Genomic DNA, 17015 nt, shown 5'->3' with positions numbered 1-17015 from the left:
AGCTGCCCAGGAAGGAAGGTCTGCCTGTCCACCTTGGAGGGAGCACCAGCTCCCTTGCCACTGCCCTGGGGGTTTCCAAAGAGGTGGCTAGTCCCTCATCCATGATTGTTCCTTTTAAAGCAGACTGGCCAGAGCCCAGGGCAGGTCCAGGAGCCAGGCCCTTGCTGCAGACACCAGCTCCTCTGCCCAGGCTCAGCACTTCCTTCAGGCCCTGAGGTGTGTGAGCTGAAGGAAACTAATGCCTCTGACTACACGGCAACCACTGAAGGATTCATTTTGAGAGCTGCAGCTCAGAAGTGATTGCTAAATATGGCATTTTCTGTTCTGATTGGAGACTTCCTTCAAATCAAGATTTGAGGGTGCATTTCAGGTGATAAAACGTGCCCTTGAGAAGGGGACTTTGCTTCACCTGAGAAGCAGCAGGATGGCACATTGGCTGGAGGGTGGTCCAGGCCAGGTCTCTCACGGAATGCAGGACACTGACACCCATAAAGGCACTTTCAACTCCAGAACAAAGTGACCAAGTATCAAAGCAAATCACACAGCAAATCAGTTAAAAAAAAGAAAAAAAAAGGTTTATTCGGAATATTTGATTTTTAAAAAATCATACGTATGAGGTATACTACAGAAATCCAGATACAGTAAGTTGTATGTAAAACCCAACCTAATAGTGGGAAAAGCAAGACTGCAGAAATCACTTCCAGAGAGAAAACATGCACATCAGGACCGCCAAGTGTCCCCAACAGTCATAACATTTCCGTGGATCTGTCCCCCAATCATGTGCACCAACAAGACTGGCCCTGGTGTCTCAGGAAGGACAGGTATTCCCCCTGCAAGTAGCAGGCAGTATGGACAGAGTGGCTTAAAGAGACCACCGTGGCACAACGGGAAGGAACACTTGCTTGTTCCCAGTCGTATTTTAGCCAACTCAATCACATTTTAATAACTAAACACGAGATTTTGGCAAAATGCACAACCCCCTGCTGAGGGCGTCCTTCTGGCAGTCCACAGCAAGGTACCTGCCTCCCCCAACTGGGGGCCATCCAGCCACACATGTCACCCCCCCTGCATGAGCAGACAGCCATGGGAGCAGCCCTGGGTGGCACCCAGGCCCAACACTAGCTTTAAGCTCACCTCTAAGCCCAGGGCCCTTCACTGTGGGCCAGTGTGTAAGACAAGCAGTGAGGGAACAGTGGAAGGATGTGGTGACACCTAGCAGGGCAGGAGTCAGGGGTCAGGAGAGCCATGGAGATAGGGATAAGACAGGGGCACAGGAGAAAGCCTCGCACAACCTTGGGTCACATGGGATGAGATGTGGGGGTGTCCCACCTGACAGGGGAGCCAGCACCCCTCCAGGGGTTCCCACCAGTCTTACTCTTGACCCGGGTCTTCCCTCCACTTCCGAACACTGCTGCCCCACAGAGCTTATGTAGTCAGCCACTCCCAGAGCTGCAGACATGGACATCAGTCCTGGGAGACCCAACAGTCATGACAAACATACAGACAACATGCACTGCTGACCTCAGGAGAGCCACAGGTACCTGAAGTGGCTACACATGACAAGGCAATTTGGCAAAAAAAAAAAAAAAAGTTCAAAAACAATCACCAAAGTCCTCCTAGGGAACATGATTACAATTTATTAGCACATTCTGTGGCATCAACATTTTCAAAAGCATCAGTAGAAGTATTAAATATAAAATCAATATGTATATTTCCCTCCTCACCCTCAGAAAACAGAACAAAAAATACAAACCCAAAGCCCCAAACCAGCAAAGGCATGATCTGAAGTGTGATTCTGTACAGGCCCGCAGGGCAGGCGGGCCGCCTACTGCCACATCTCCACATAGTTGGCCGGGAAGAGCCCGTACAGGCGCCTGCACACGCTGCGCTGCCAGCCTTCCTCATGCATCATTTCTATGTTGCTGATGATGTCATCAGGGTCAAAGGAGATTTCGTCACCACGCGCTAGGAAAAAAGCAAAGAGAGAGACACAAATGGAAAACATTTCCAGGGGGGCTGGGAGGAGCATGCAGCAAGAAGAAGGAGGCAGCCACAGCCCGTGTAAGGCTGGGATGCACAAATGTGAGCGGCGTCTTCCAAAAACATCCACCCTGGCCAGACACTGTTTTTGAGAAATGGCCAGGATGGGTGGGAACTCGCCTTCCTTCCCACCTTCACTGGGGGAGTGAGGGAAGGGTGCCACCACTGACAGGGCACAGGGGGACGAGGACATGTAGGAGGGGTGGTCAGGGTGGGTGGTTCTGAACACAGGAAGGGGTCTAGAAAGAAGCCCAGGTGACGGGCTGGAACACAGGTCACGGGATGAACTCAAACATATGTACAGATGCCAAAATATCAGAGAACCCATTGAAGAATAAATAGAAACATGTGTGCTGCTGGGCATGGTGGTGCACATTTGTAATCCTAGCAGTCGGGAGGCTTACACAGGAGGATCACATGGCACAAGTTCAAGGGCTACATAGTGAGTTTAAAGCCAGCATCAACTCTATTTCAGGTGATAAAAAGGTTTTATCACTTGAATAGAGACCCTGCCTCAAAAGAAAAAAAAAGCAAGAGAAATGTATAGATAGGGGAATAAATAATAGCAGGTGCAGAAAGGCCACGCTCTGCCTTTGACCGCCCCCACTCAGCGGGGAGGAGGAACTGGGAAGCTACTGTCAGGGAAGGCCAAGTGAGGCTGAGAGAAGACAGGACCTGGGGGGCTCACCATAGCGCCTCGCAGTCATCAACTGCTACTGGAGTGGTGTGGATTGGCAGGTGATAGTGACCAATGCCACAGAAATAACATACAGGGTAGGGCAGGGATTTATCTCAGTGGTGTAAGCACCTGCTTGGCAAGTACAAGGTCAGGAGTTCGATCCTGGGTACCACAAAAAAGACAACTCAGCACAGGGAGGCACCGAATTGTATCTGTGGCCTTCCTACCATGCGAGCACCAACTCTGCTGGGCCCTGGCCAACTGTGGAAGGACACGGCCCAGGAACAGGGCCAAACAGGACCAACGCCGAGGGGTGTGTCATGTGCACAAGTGACCTCCCAGAGGGTGGAGAGTGCTGGAAGTACTCATATGAGACCCTGGATGTCCTAGACATGCACAGTGCAGTTTTCGAGTTTTGTTTTCTGTATTTTTGTAATACTAGGGAGGGAATGGGGGCCACCTGCAGGCGTTTCACAGAGCTACATCCCCAACACATCTATTTCTTTGGAGACAGGGTTTTGCTAATTCACCCAGACAGGGTTCAAATTTGCATTCCCCTGTTTTGGTCTCCCAAATAGCCAGGATTGCAGGTACGTGCCATCACATCAAATGGGGTTTTTAGGGGCAATGGGGACCTTGCAGGTCCCCGATGGATCTGAGAATAAATGTAATTGAAGTGGTTAAGTGCATGAGTTTGTACATGCACACATGCAGAAAATTAGGACCTGGTTGAGACATGAGAGTCCTTGTCACTGTACTGGGAGTTTTTCTGTAACTGAAACTATTTCAAAATAGAAACTGCAGCATCACTGGAAAAGTCAGATTCTTAGGGGCTGAGTTGGCAGGAACAAAGGGCAGGAAGTTGCTCAGGCGCCTCACCAGCCTGGTAGTCCTAAAGTGCGATGGCTGTGATGCCCAGGTCGTTCTCATACTCGTCATAGGTGTTCTCTTCTGAAAGGAAATGGGGACAGTTGAGTAGCAGCTGGTACCCACCTGTACCTCCCCACTGTAACTGCTTTTCACACAATGATTCCCAAGATTTGGGGCAGGAGCACTTGCTAGGAAAAAAATCTCAGTGAGTGAGCTCCACTCTGAGGGCAGCAGGAGAGAGGAAAGGAGGCACCTCCTGGAAACTCAAGAGAAGACTCCAGCTTTCAAGAGCAAGTCCATGGACTCCCAGCTCTGCCATCACCCAGGGAACATGGCTCTCATGACCATTTTGAGAGTATAACTTTTAAAATGCAAAATATCTAGCATCATCAGGGAAGTGAATAAGAGAAGGGACAGGGCAATCAATGCCTGTGACGCTGTCAAGGTAAGAGGCCTCCCCCCCGTCACGTGTGTTCTCAGCCCAAGTGGCTCCTGCCCTCCATACCGACCACATTACCACATTGCTCCATGTGGGATAAGGGGTCTGTGCTGGACCTGGTGTACTACAGGAAACCTCAGTATTAAAGGACAATAAGCAAAACTGCAGTGTTCACCTAGATCAGGGGCAGAAAACCTTTTGGAGACCAACTAACTACTCAAACTGTAACACAAAACCCACTTATGTATCACAAAGTGATAATGCTGTAATTAAACCTGAATACCGAGGTTTTAGTTTACAAAAATAACCTAATTCAACGCTGGGTTTCTGGCGGGACTTGGATTGTGAGCCAACAGAGAGGGCTCTGCGCATACCCACTGCAGCAGGCATGCTATAGGTTCACCACACTGACCTAAGTGAAACACCTGCACCATCTTCAAGCTGCAGAAAGTGTCACCTTTAAGGTTGTCCTGCAGCAGACAGGTGCTTGATGTCCAGAGGAAATGCCACAGTAACAGAAGCCCGTTTCCTGACTCCAGACCTATCCCCAGGTTCCCTGTATCCCAGAATACCAGGGACCTTCCCAGGACCACTGCTGCCACTGGAGACCACTGTGCCTAGGGCCATTCTAACAGGGAAACAAAGAGTTCGGGGGTGGGGGGTGTGAGCAGACAGGAACCCTGAACACATTCTTCATGGGGAACACATTCTTCATGGGGAAAACAAACAAACAAAAAACCTCACTGGATATCTATGAAAGCCATCAGATCATTAACGACCTACTGCAAAATTGGTGATTTAAAGAGAGAAAGAAATAAAACATTTATCCCAACTTTTCTATGTAGACTATAAGAACAAAATAATTCCAGATGTTGAACATCTTAGAATGAGCAAATTGGATAAAACTCGTGATTTTTAAAGTCTAATGAAGTAAAGTATTTTTCAGGCAATGGTATTAAGCATGTAGTGATTATCTACCAGCACCAGACTGTAGTTGCTAAGTTTAGCATCAATAAAATCAGGATAACAGGCACTGGGAGCCTCTTTAGTGATGAAACACAGCACAATTTCCAGAAATCACCTTCTCATAAGCTAAGCACAAATTAATTAAGTCCGTAGTGCTAATAAGCTAACTTCCCTTGCCAAAAGTACATGAAATGGAGAAAGAAGTTAATGATATTGGAGAAACAAACAAATAAACTTAGGTCGTGAAATAACAACCTGGTTAGAACAGTTAACCTGATGTCCATAACAGATCCGGTGGTACAGGGGTGAAGAGGGAAGAAAAGCTACCCTCGAAGAGAGGCTCAACAGTCTTTAGATTTAATGTCTTACCTCACATTAGATCTTTTAGTTCACAGCCAGCTATAACAATATTTTTGATGCAGCTAGAGGAGCTCAATTATGATCACATTAATAAATGATACCAAGGAATTATTGTTAATTTTACTAAGCAGCCTAACCAAGATCACACTACTGCTTTTGTGGTCTTTAGGAATTATTGTCTTTGGATGACCCTCTCTCCATAAAACCATACTAAAAATATATATTTTATGATCACATTGGCATAAATATTAATATAATCTAATGTGGCTTTATACTACATATTTAATAATATTTATTTTTCTGATTTTAAAAGTGATAAAAATGTGAGCTACTATTCCCAGACTTCCAATACTATTATGGGCCCTAGGAACTATGCCCTGATTATAATGCCACAAAGAGCTGAGGGAAACCCTTCATAATTGTTCTGCACTCTAAAGAATTTAGTGCACAAAGAAGAGAGGTCAAAGATAAGAGTATAAAACAGAATAATACTACCAAGTAGATTAGCAGTCTAAGGGGACCATTGAGAACCGATATAATTATTATATAAGATAAAAGTGAAAAGAAAGAATAAGAATCACTAGAAATATTTTGCTGACATAATAAAAATGGTTGATAATCACAGAGAACTTGTAAAACAAAGGCTAAGGCAAAATAAATGCATCAAATAGCTACAGTTTTATTTTCTGATCCACAGTAAAATGGAGACCTATAGGACCCTACCCATTCTTCTCTGGATGAGCTCTGGGTGGCCTGTGTCTCTCATAAAATGTGGCACTAGACTGAAGTACAGTGTTCCTGTCACCATCACACCCACAGGCAGTAGCACCCTGATGGTGCTTACTCTAAGTAGGATAAACCAGTGGTGACAACTGGTATACTTAGGTCAGTCAAGGAAATCGACTCCAGCTGAGAATCTCAAAGGAGGCCTTGCTATTTAGATTCTGCTTGTAGTATGGTGGCTGGAAAAGTAGTACCAAGAACACATTCTTGCACAGTAGCATCTCCATAAAGATGAATATCAAATACTATTTACACCCGGCACATATTTTCCAATACAGCGAAACTCATCCAAGCTTCTTTACTCATGTACATTAATCTCTCTAAGAGATAAACAAGTGAACTCTCATCCTTGGGTAAAATGTTTCTTTGTGAAAACACATTTATGAACATGTGATAAAAGAAGGAAATCAGTCATGGTGGGGTAAAAGATATCAAATATGCCCTCGTAATCTGATCAATGACAAAACTGAACAAACTACATAAAATAAATATTTTTCAGGTGATAGACAACAAAAAAGCAGTGCTTTGATCCATGAAAAATAAAAAGCCACTCAACGTAAATCCTAAAAACTACCCCAGCTTCCTGAGTAGGATAATTTTCCAAAATGCGGACCAAGGAAGTAAAGCCCAGATGATAGCACTATCTCTAGGTAGAAGAAACAGAGGTCAGAGATGAGAGCAGTTAAAGTAGCTGGATTTGACAGAATAACAGAGAGAAGGAAGAAAAGAGTCCTAGAAATCTGCATTGGGTCACCTTGAAGCTTTAGTCAAGCACTAAAAGCTACACTGAGCACAGTCACTGGGGTTGAGGGAAGAGATACTGTGAACTGAATAGAGATTCCAAAGAGGACAGGTACTGTGAGACTTCGGTGTTCTGAACACCTAAAATGTCCTAAACACCCTGAGGATTCAATCTAGCTCCCAAGAAAGACCTTAAGAGTAGGTTAATGATAGGCTAAGAAAAATTCCAGGCTCACCCTAAGGAAGTCTAAAGCCAAGTCTTAATATGATCAAGCCTATAAGTATTCACCAGTAAATTATCCATGCCCATTTCTCTTTAAAAGAAAACAATAAAATTCAGATCTCTCCCCCCAAAACATAACGCTATAGTTTGGATGAATGTTCCCTAGAGTCAGGTGTTAAAAGTTTAGCCCCCAAGGTGGTGCTATTGAGAGGTGGCAGAACTTTTGGAAGGTGAGGCTAAAGAGAAAGTTTTTCCATCATTAGTGTCATGTCCTTGAAGGTGATGAAAGGATCTCAGTCTTTTCCTCTTTCTTGCTCTGCTTCCTGCTTATGAGGTATTATGGTTGATATATCTTGTCAACTTGAGAAGTTTAGAAATTTAACTAAGAGACTCAGCAGGAAGCCAGGATCCCCACTTTGTAAACATCCTCGGTCTGTGTAAGAGGAGGGTACAAAAATGATGTGAGTGCTACACTCCTCCAGGGGAAGGAGGGTAGTAGCTTGCTTATAATATAAAGGATGAGGTTTGCTCTGCCCCTCTTTTGCTCTGGCTGCTTTGGCTGGCTGCTGTCTTGAAATACTACTTCGGAGCCATGCCACTCTGCCTTGGAGCCAGCTGACTATGAACTGAAACCTCCACAAACTGTGAGCTAAATAAAATTTTCCTTCCTTCATTTTGGATATTGGGCATTTTGTTCCAGCAAGAGAAAAATAACCAAGACATGAGGTGAGCAGTGTACTCTGTCTCACTTTCTTGTCCTCACTCTATAGAGGCCCAATGTAATGTGATCATTTAACCTTGGGCTGGAACCTCCCAACTGTGAGCCAAAACAAGCCCTTTCTAAATTAATTCCTTCCACTATGCATTGTATGATGCACATAGTATTTTCAGTGCCCAGCATAAAACATAAAATTACTAGACATGTGAGGAAGCAGATGAATGTAGCCCATAACGCAAGAGAAAAGAGGCCCAAGAGAAACAGAACCAAAGATGATGCTAGAAATACAAAACAAGGGTTTCAAAACAGCATAATCAATGTGATTCATGTTTTCAAAGAAAGATCAATTGTAATGGTTAAATGTCTGAATAAATCTCTATAAAGACACAATAACTATAAAAAAGAACCAAATGAAAATTCTATAGCTGAAAAACGCAGTACCCAAAATGTAAACTTACTGTGAATCTGTTTATTGTTAACTGTTTACTGCTCTGATTATTTGTCAAAATGGACAAATCCACCAACCAAAAAGTAACTGAAGTTACAACAGGGAGATGAAAATGAAGGTCTACAAGAGCCCTGCCTGTTCTCCTCCTCCCTCACAGAAGCCTTCACTGAAGACAAAGTGATCTCTTGTTCCCTAGCAATGTGCTGGACTTTTTTCAGATTCAGCATAAGGAGCTGAGACCTCAGGAACCTGGGAGATGGAAGGTAGCACCCTGAAGGTGGGATCACCACTGAGTGCTCTCCCTCAGAGAGGAAAACCTGGGCCAGCAAGCAGCATTGGGACAGGAGGAGACAGCCATCAACAGCAGCTTCTGTGGCCAGTGGGAGGGGATGGCAGCAAAGGCACCATCGTTTCCCAGACCCCAGGGCCCCTGCTTTGTGTGACCTCCAAGTCCGGACAGCATAAGCCCTCCCTATAAGTCAAGGGCTGGGCTCTCTGAAACTCTGGATTCTCGAGTGGTTTAATTTAATTTGCACAGTAATTAATAGCAGTTACAGCTGTATGCATGGGCATAGAGCATTGACAAAAATATGTTTTTTCTATGATGATAATTACTTTTTTAAATGATGATAATAACCTTTTTAAACAAGTTAATATCCTCATAATATTCTTCCTCTTTTGTTGGTTGGTCAAGCCAGACTATTTAAATCATACTTTTAAATAAAGAATCAAATCTTGCTTCCCATTCTTGGGCTAATATTTCTTTATGTTTCAATTTTTCTGGTTTTTTTTTTTTTTTACAAGTTGCAATTACCTTTTTTGCAAGGGTTGACTGATTTGTTGATTTCCTAACTCTTTTAATTACTTGGTTAGGTATTCCATATAAGATTTAATTTTTCTTTTCTGCATCAGTGCTACGCATTTTAGGCTCATAACTGCTTCTCTTGCATCCTCTCTGGTTACTGGCTTTATCTCTGCTCAGTGTGCTATCTCCAAATAACTGAGTACCTTATTCTACTTATTTATGATGAAGTTATAGAATATCTATATTCTTTGTTCCTATATTCATTATTTCATGTTAACATTTTCTATTGGATTATAAACGCATCAAAAACAAGCAAGCAAACCAACAAAAGGCGTCACTTGCACTTCTACCTACAGAAATTCTCTGCAGGGATTCTCAGTAGGAGGAAGGACAGACCGTTTCTCAGTCCACCAGGATGATTTTGGTATAACATGGGAAAGTGTCATAGGCCAAAGGATATCTGCACTCCCATTTTTGCTGCAGACAATACATGGAACCGACCTAGACAACCACAGACAGATGAATAGACAACAGAAGCTTTTAATGATAAAGAGAAGAAGATTCCGTCCATTTCAACAGTATAGATGTAACTGGAGAACGTTATGTTAAGTATGCCAGGCACAAATGCTCCCTGATCTCACTTACATGTAGAAGCAAAAAGGTTACTATCCACCACGGAAAGAAAAGAATAGTGGTTACTAGAGCCTGGGAAAGACGGGCATGGAGAGAGGGTGTTTAATAGGTACAGGAGTGTGGCTGGAATATGGAGCCACAGGAGGAATGAGTTGCAACACTCTATACTATAGCACAGTGGGAACTTGACAACCACTAGTCAAATATTTCCAAATACCTAGCAAAGAGTTTGAATGTCACCAACACAGAGCAACGGTAAATGTCTAAGGTGATAATTATGCCAATTAGCTCGAGTCCTTATATATTATATACATGAATTGAAATGTCACACAGTATCCAACAAATTATGTACAATTGCTATGTATCAGTTAAGAATAAAAAATATATTTTAATGGAAAAAGAAAGTGCCTCTTCACATATATTTTAACAAAGCCCTCAAAAAACCTGCACCAGTGCTCCTGAATTTTAGTAACAGTGAATTGCAAAGATTAAACTGCTCCAGGGGCCAGAGAAGCTCTAACCCTCAGTGCACATCAGAATCACCTGTAGGCTTTGGGGAGCTCTGTACCTTCTGCCATGGAAAAAAACCTCTAGGGGTGAGGCCAGCTTTCCAGGTGATTCTGCTCAGCTACAAGACTTCAGCACCAACAGGCAAAGCAAAGCAAAAGTCAATTTAGGAGCCAAAATTTCTGGTGAAATCCTTTCCACCAGCTACGTCCATAAGGTAAGGTTGGCACCAATGAAAAATAAACAGCAAAGAGCACACAGGAGAAACTTCTCAAAGATAGAAAGAGTGGGAGGACAATCACAGAGAACCTTCTGGAAGAATAGGAAGAGTAGAAAGGGTGGCATGTCCATGGGAAGCTACTGTGGCTCTTCTTGATTGCACTTCTCTTCTTATTAGAGAAGGAACAAAGAATGATGTGTCACATATACATATAACAAATTGGCAATGACAATATTATGAACCTGATTATTTTTTATTTTCTTCCCTCTCCTCTTGATCTCTGACCACATTTCTGGATTCACAAACATTATCAGGAAGAAAATCTAAGTATTTTCTTTCCTATTTGGCCCAGCTCAAAGTATTGCAGAGAGAGTCCAGCAATAAGGGATCCATCAGTAATGACAGTTTAAGCCCCTGCTGTGTAACAAGGCTTATCTCTGTGTTCTACACTAATCTGGGTCTTGCCCCAGGCCACATGCACAAAGCAGCTACCTCCAGATGCTTATTTCCTGAGCCTGATCTTGAGAACACTCTTTAAATCTAAATAATTATAGTTGCTGGCATTAAACTGACCCCGGCTACTTCTTCTCATTAACTGTGTAACACCTCACCAGTACCAAATCCAGCCCCAGGAGCCCAGGCGTCCATCATGCCCTGCTTGCTCTGGACCTCACAGCAAGGATTTATAGTACTTCTGGGTGAAGGAAAAGGCCTTTGGATAGATAGTCAAGAGATGTAAGCTGTGCTATTAACATCAAGAGAATGAGACAGCAAGCCACATGCAGGGAGGAAATGTTCGAAAAAAAAAAAAGTCTAAGAAAGGACTGTTACCTAAAATATACAAAGAATTATTTCAATTAACTCAGTAAGAAAACAATCTCTGGAAAATTTGGCCAATATCTGAGTAGATATTTCACTAAAAATAGTAAAAAGTATATTAAAAGATGCTCCACATCATATATCACTGGAGCACTGCAAATGAAAACAATGAGAAATAAATACATACTTGTTAGAACAACCTTAGCCCAGAAATATAAAATAGTGATGAGGATACAGAGCAACAAAAACTCTTGTTAGTAGGTGGTTTAGCAGTTTCATACACAACCAATATACTCCTGCTGTATAATCTAGCAGCTGTGTTCCTTGGTATTACCCAAAGGGGTTTAAAAAGTATGTCTACACAAAACCCTTCACATGAGGCTTGTAGCAGTTTATTCATCATGGTTAAAATTTGAAAGTAACCAAGATGTCATTCAGTAGGTGACTAAATAAATAAATGTCATACCCAGAAACCGAAATATAACTTAGCATTAAAGATGCATTATCATGATTCCTCCATGGAAAGAGATGGAGGAAGCTTAAGTGTATATTATCAAGTGGCAAAAGCCAATATTAGAAGACTGCATGTAGCTAGAGATGTAGCTCAGCAGTGTAAGTACCTGCCTGACAAGCTCAAGGTCATGAGTCCCATCCTCAGTACAAAAAAAAAAAAAAAAAAGACTCCACTAAAAGGCAACACTATGGAGACAACAGAGGAGGAGGATCAGTGACTGCTAGAGGAAGGAGGAACAGAGGATGAACTGTGAAACTCAGAGGAGGATCAGGCTGGTGACAGTCCTCTTATGATGCTGCACTGTTGATGCATGCCACTGTGACACAGGGAAATGAAATTCCCCACCTACTATGTCTGGTACAAGTTCATGTTCTCTAAAATCAAAGAATTAATTTTAGGAACAACGGAGGTTAAGAACAGAATATATTCATTGAGAGAAAGAAAGCTTCTGTCTGAGAGACAGAAGGGATCCTGAGTGGGTTGCCAAAGACTCTTGCCTTTTTTTAGGGACGTTTATAGAGTAAAATCATGGAGTGAGTGAGATGAGTTTAAGCAGGGAAATTGGGAATTCACAAGACAGAGGAGCATAAGGTGGGACAGAACTATGGTTATCCAATAATATTAATAGGTTAGGTAAAATTGATTAAATTGGGGACAAATGGGGAAGCAAGTCACATAGAAAGTGGGCATTTTTAGAGAGCAGTGACTTTCCCAGGAGGTTGGGATGGTGACTCCTGGCTTCCTCAGAGTGATAGGGAACTATTTAGAATATCAGTCCTTAGGATATGGATGCATTTGTTTGATGTTTTGTCTTGAGGCCTGCCCCACAGCAGAGGTGTCTGTCTCCCCAACAGTTGCAAGATATCTGGGCTTCTGTACTGGCTCCTTGCAGGACCTAGCCCTCTCTCACTGCCTGTAATATTTTTAACTAATTCAGCTGCCTGTAACAACTATACCTGTGTTCAGACTAACAGACTAGACAACACCAAGCATGACCTCTAATGTAAACAACGCGCTTTGAGTGACAGCGGTACATGCCTATAATTCCAGCACTCACGAGACTGAACCAGGAGGATCTCTGTGAGTTCGAGGCCAGCATAGGTTACATAGTGAGACACTGTCTCCAAATAAAAAATAAACAAAAACATGCAAAAAATGAAGCATATTTAGAAGGGAAAATGTGCCTACAGGTCACCCCAAATATGGAGTGAGGTAGGGGGTTAATCCTTCTTTCATCCATTCCTTGCCACTGTGGATGGCATATCTTTCCCCCAGGGAATCACTCTATTCAGGCAGTAGAGGCTGTGTGGAGAAAGCAAGCCAGTTAACCAGTGATTCTCCAGTATACATCTGTCACTGGAGAACAATCAGGTCATCTGGTGCTTGGACAAATGTTATTTACCATCCCTCCATCATGAGGTTATGGCCTCAGAGCTCCTCAAAATCTTCCAACTCAAACAAAAGCTGCACACACTGATCAACTGAGCAAGGAAGGTTACGAAGTTCATACTCTTCTTCCATTATGGTTCTGTTCCCATTGTTGCAGCACAACTCAGGCTTGACCAATCAGAGCTCTGTGTTCCTCTGCCACAATGATTGGTTCCAGGAGCCAAACTACATCCTTAAATTCTTCTGTCATTTGAGCCTATAAGTTGCCTATTTGCTTAAGCAGCTTTGGGTTAGTCTTCCTGTCACTTGCAACTGCAACAGGACTGAAAAGTCATCCATATGGTACTTTGACTGGAAGCTTCTGAGGAGAGATGAGGTAGCTAAGAAACAAGGTAGAGTGAAAAAAGGGCAGGTCCATAAGTGGCCACCATGAAGAGCCCCAGCACCACCTGTCTGCCTCTGCAGAACTCTGCCCTGACTCCTTTCCAACGTAGGACTTTTCTGGATCTCTTTTTCCTCCATTGCAATAAAAACAATCATGTTGACACGTGTGTCACTTTCATATCCAGCCAGACACAAGCCTGGGTCTTTCTCGTCTAGGCTCTGCAATCTACTTTCTCCTTCTCCCTTCACAGCCACAAGGGCGATGGCCAGCCCTCTAGCACCCCAGTCCACTGCCCCAGAATCTCATAGGCCCCTGGAGCCCTCAGCCTCACAGGTGGGTCCTTACTGGGCACCCTGATCTGAGGCCAAGTTGTGCTGCATGGCAGTTCTCAACTATAGCAGTGCACTACAACCACACACAGCTGCTGAACATCTGCCTGGGTCTGGGCCCATCTACAGCTCTTCTGATTTAATTGATTGTGAATGGGGCCCAGTCTTCAGTGTTTTGTAAAATTCTACATGCAGCTACCCAAGGGTGAGTCACTGTGTGGCCAGCATGGCTTTTGACACCTGCTTCTTGAATTCAATGGAAACTCCAGGTACAAATACAGAGAGCCTCGACGGGTATCTCATCGGGCTGGGAATGTAGTGTGGGCTTCAGCCATTTAACTCTGGGGGACTTGGCTAGGGTATCCAGTAGCTGACCCTACAGACTTTACCCTAACTCACCCTTTTTCTTAAACCCTTGCAGTGCTTTTCACTGTGCAGAGGATGTTCTAGAAAGCTATGCTTGATGTGACCTCTGCCGCTTCTAAGGCCTCATCTGAAGCTTTCTCCCAGTGCATTAGCTGAGACCTAAGTTCTCTATTCTGTTCTCCTCCCCTCTAAGAAGACAAAACGTTGTGCCTTTCTTTTACCTGTGTAGCCAGCACCTGGTGCCTAGTACTGAAACCCTTCCCTGCATTTCCTCCTGGGGGAGAAAAAAAAGATCAGTTGGCACTAAGTTTCACCGCAAGAGGGCAGCATAAGCACAGTCAAAGAAGCAATCTAGCCCTCCCACTTAGAACAGGGAGAGAAATTAAGTCCTTTGATTTATTCTAAGGTTTGTCCCATGTGTCTGGGGAAAAGAAATGAGCACCTGAAACACGCAAAAGTGCTTGAATGTGGTGGTTTGTGTGGTGGGTCGGAAATGTAGTGTGGGCTTCAGCCATTTAACCCAAGGGGACCTGGCTTGGGTGTCCAGTAACTGTCCCCACACAGACTTTACTTTTACTTAGCACTCTCTGCTCCACCCAAGTTTTTCCAATAGATGGATCTATAGCGGGAATGATAGTGATAATGCTCTGCAGTTGGGAGGATTACACAAGATAATGAATTCAAACAGGCTTAACACTTGATAAAGAGCTGTGCTCTGGAGTGTACTACTAAAGATGACTTGTATGATTGGCAGCAAGAGAGCTGAGGTAGGAATGGAGGGTCACTTTCCACTGGCCACCCTGGGAAGGCTTCTCAGAGCTGGAAGGTGGGAGGGGACACAAAGCTTCAAAGCATTCTTCTCCATCATTACCAGCTGTGTCTAGGAGACACATGAGGCACCAGGGCTCTACCTTGCTGTTCATAGCACAGGACATGTGATCTTATCTAAGACATGTCCATGCTTGAAAGGTCGGAAACACGTCCTTCTTGGCTGTGTCCTCTCCACACAGCTGAAAGTTGTTTTCCAGCCAATCGGATAATATCCTCTTTCTGCCGGGCACCCCTCCCACCCTCACCTCTCCCTCGTTAGCCTTGACAGAGAAAGGCTCTCAATCCATTCTGAACCATATTATTGCATTCATAATTATTATAGTTATGACTATGACCATCATTAGGAGGAAAAGAATCCAAATGTAAGAAAGCAGAGAAAGGTGGGGATTCTAAGGCTCTGTGCAAACTTAAAAGTCCAGCACACAGAAGCACCAGCACAGAAGCTCCTGCCATGTTGTCCTAGTATGTGGGGCATCTGGGTTTGTAGACAGTGCTCAGCCCAATGCAGTCATGCAGGGAATCCTTTCCTTTCTCCCACTGCCCATGACTTGGCCATCTCCCTCTTATGATGTCACTAGTACCCCATACTTCCTCTCCATCCCCTCTGCCACGGCCCTGGGCCAGGCCATCCTTATCTGGCACCTGGATTCTTATAGCACTCCCATAACACCTGGTGGGCTATCTGAGTCCCTCCAAGTCAAAGTGCAAAGATCTTCCCCAAATAAGTGGTGTCATGGAAATAGGTGGCATTGTGGCTTCATGGCATCCATGCAGGCCATGGAAATAGGTTACTTCCCTACTCAAAATCAGCAGGGGCTTATGTTGAAGTCTCCCTCATGTCTTAAAAGCCTGAAAGGACAGGTGCTGCAGTCCAAATATCTGTGTGTGTCACATACAGACACAAACACACACACATGCACATTCTCGTGTTGAAATCTGATCCCCAAGGTGATGGTGTGAGAAGATAAGATCCTTGGGAGATGATTTAGGTCGTAGGGGTGAAGCCTCTATGATTGGAATTAGTGACCTTAGAGAAAAGACTCCAGAAAGACCCAATCACTTCCGCTGTGTGAGGACCGTGCAAGAAGGTCACGTAGCCACTTCAGGGACTAGCAAGCTGGTCCTCACCAGACAGCTTAGAGGTTTCCTGGCTACCTCCACAAGTGCAAGAGACATATTTGTTGCCTATAAGCTTCCCACTCCAAAGCATTTTATTACAGGAGCCCAAGCAGACTAAGACATCAGGCCACAGCTTCCTCCAACAAGCTCCCAGACAGACTCTGGCACCTGAACAATACCACACATTGGGTCTGCAGTCAGAGTTCTCTCATAGCCTCACCACCCTATCATCTAGCTCTCAAAGTCTTCCCAAGCCAGGCTCATACTTCCTTCTGCAAACCAGTGGTGAGGTTATTGTCTCATTCACCTCTCCTGAATATTCACATGCAGGATCGCCTCTCTCAGCTTTGGGTTATTTAGTTGACACTGCTGGTTCCCTGTGTTTACAACCCCTATCAAAATCTGTGCCTGGTCACTTTTCCTCCAATGTTCAACACCAGAAAATGATTAGGTCTGAATAACAGTCTTTGATTTGTTTTTGCAATGGTCCTGCAAGGTGAGAACATCCCTGAAGTGACTGCATGAACAAAAAAGCCAAGTGCCCAGGGGGTGCAGAAGCATTATAGAGCCTAGATGAGTACATAAAAACCAATAGAGGGCCACCAGGTTGGCACTGTCTCTGCTGAGAACATGCCTAGGGGCATGCCATGAGTCATGGAGAGTAACATAGTGGGTAAGATTCCAGATCTTGTATCTGAATCCTAGTTTCATTATTTCCACCTATACAACTGTGGGGAGATTGCTTCACTCTTCTAAATTTCCACTCTCTCAATTGTAAAATGAAGATAATAAACTCCCTCACAGGCTGGCAAAGGGTAAATTAGACAGCAT

The 17015-nt window shown here is 44.0% G+C and overlaps 1 long non-coding RNA gene across 2 annotated transcripts in view; it reads right to left on the bottom strand.

The window, feature by feature from the left end:
* Nucleotides 1–1614: 1614 nt before the first annotated feature.
* LOC101787739 (uncharacterized) overlaps nucleotides 1615–17015 on the bottom strand; it is a 66018-nt gene continuing 50617 nt past the window's right edge. Inside the window, exons 1-3 of one of the 2 annotated variants that reach the window (XR_216201.4) lie at nucleotides 4441–4486; nucleotides 3599–3670; nucleotides 1615–1965 (exon numbers count right to left, since the gene is read on the bottom strand). This is a non-coding gene — a long non-coding RNA (uncharacterized LOC101787739). Of the gene's footprint in view, nucleotides 1966–3598; nucleotides 3671–4440; nucleotides 4487–17015 lie in introns of those variants that run through there. The other variant, XR_010040822.1, reaches the window with a different exon arrangement.

Source organism: Cavia porcellus, unplaced genomic scaffold, assembly GCF_034190915.1.
Source record: "Cavia porcellus strain 051 isolate PalLab524CR breed Dunkin Hartley unplaced genomic scaffold, mCavPor4.1 scaffold_18, whole genome shotgun sequence".
Classification (NCBI taxonomy): Eukaryota; Metazoa; Chordata; class Mammalia; order Rodentia; family Caviidae; genus Cavia; species Cavia porcellus.
Note: the sequence above shows the minus strand (reverse complement) of the source record. Positions and strands in the feature narration are given on the sequence as shown.